Here is a 2,316-nt window from a genome sequence, read left to right on the forward strand (position 1 = left end):
TGCAAGGGGAAATAAGCTCATTTTGAACACAAGAATTCTAAGCAAACAGCAAATACTTCTAGCTTGTTTACACAAAGTTGCAGTCAAGTGTTAAGATACTTTCAGGATTATATTCTTCTTTTCGATAAGGAGAATCTTTTAATATGAACATACACTCTCAGAATTGATTTCTTCAGAGCTCTGAAGAAACACGTTATCTAAATAATACAAGAAGTCTGAGGGCTAAAGTAGAGGTTACAGTAAACACACAGTAAACAGCTGCTGTGTATTCAGTTCTGCTCTGCAACATGTACCTGAATTTACCTCGTGTTGTGATGTTACCATGACCTGCATTGCCCTACCCTACGCCACTTTGTTGGCTACCCATGGCAAGGGAAAGGAATACTGGTAGACAGAACATCATCACATCACAACATGAGGTATGTTTTACTAAACGTTATAAAAGAGGAGTGGGGTAATGCAAAGTGTGGAGGCTGTATATGAGCATCTACCATTATGTTAAAATAATTTGGCCCTGAGGGATGATGACAACTGACCAATAGCTCAAGCCTTCAAGGGCATGGATGTCACCAAACCAAGATGGCATTGCAGCATACAATCTCCTAAACTCACTGGAGAAAAAAAAAAATCAATCTACACATATCTTCAGCATGAAAATAATAGAATAAGGTAGGAAGTGTTAGAAGTCCCCACCCCTGTATGAGTATGCTTGAAATGGACACTATGGATGAAGATGAAAGCCTCAAGAGGTTGCCGAAGCACGCTAAACAATTAAGTATAGAGCAGGGGTGTCCAAAGTTTTTGGCAGGAGGGCCACATCAGCTCTCTGACACTGTGTCGGGGGCCGGAGGAGGGGGGGAAAGAATTAATTTACATTTAAAATTTGAATAAATTTACATAAGTTCACATAAATGAATATATTAAAGATGAACTTATATGAATGAATGAAGGTCTTGCAATAGCGCAAGGCCTGTAAAAGGCCCTGCACAAAGGCTGGCCTTTCCTTTGCTGCCACTACTGCGTCACAGACGTGAAACAGCAAGCAGTGGAGGGAACCCTAACCCCACAGCTCACATGACAGGTCAAACAGTTGCCCTCATGCTGAGATCAGTTGTGTCGGGCTAGTGCGAGCTCCAACAAATTTCCAGAGGGCCAGAGGCTCATTGGAGACTGGGGGTTCCCTGAGGGCCACATTGAGAGGCCTCGAGGGCCGCATGTGGCCCCAGGGCCGGGGTTTGGGCACCCCTGGTATAGAGTATATGGCTTTGTTGGACCTACTGGATACAATGACAGACCAGCTGAAAGTGCTAAACCAGCTTGTGCTGCCCCATGAGACCACTGGTGTCTAAGGTGTCTAATACTCTCGGAAATGGCCACAAAGCAATAGCTTTATGACCTACACATAGATAGAAAGCTGGCTGTCTTTGTATAAACCAGGGGTGTCCAAACCCCAGGGGCCACTTGCAGCCCTTGGGGGCTCCCAATCTGGCCCTCGGAGAGCCCCCAGTCTCCAATGAGCTTCTGGCCCTCTGGAGACTTGCTGGAGCCTGTGCTGGCCCAACGCAACTGCTCTCAGCATGAGGATGACTGTTTGACCTCTCACCTGAGCTGTGGGACAAGGGCTCCCTCCACTACTTACTGTTTCACATCTGTGATGCAGTAGTGGCAGCAAAGGAAAGGCTGGCCTTGCTTTGTGCAAGGTCTTTTATAGGCCTTGAGCTACTGCAAGACCTTCATTCATTCATATAAGTTCCATCTCTAATAAATTCATTTATGTAAATTTATACAAATTTTAAATGTAAATTAATTCTTTTTTCCCCCCTCCAGCTCCTGACACAGTGTCAGAGAGATAATGTGGCCCTCATGCCAAAATGTTTGGACACCCCTGGTCTAAAAGATGAAAGAATTACAGTTTAAAATGGAAAAGCTGGAGAACTACAGCTGCAGTTTGAACTGTAGGCCCATGCGATCCAAACATCAGAGTAGAGAAATGATGTGGTAGTCAGACTCCTTACTCAGTAATTCTTGGCACTGCAGCAGCAGGCTTTGAGTGGGTGCAATGATCTACAGCAGCAGAATCCCAACATCAGCAAACCCCAGAGACGTTATATGTTTTGCCCACTTCCTACTGAATTAGTTTTCCGAAAGTGCCACAAATTACAACCTCTCACATGTAGCAAAAGCTGATCATTATTTCCAGGATCTCTGTCCTGAAAGGCACAATGGCGATGTCTCTCTGCCTTTCATCCAAATTATGGACACTCGGAGAGAGAAGTATTCCCTGTAGATGAGGCTTTTATTCAAAGGAATTCAACT

The sequence above is a fragment of the Tiliqua scincoides genome, chromosome 1 (assembly GCF_035046505.1).
Source record: "Tiliqua scincoides isolate rTilSci1 chromosome 1, rTilSci1.hap2, whole genome shotgun sequence".
Lineage (NCBI taxonomy): Eukaryota > Metazoa > Chordata > Lepidosauria > Squamata > Scincidae > Tiliqua > Tiliqua scincoides.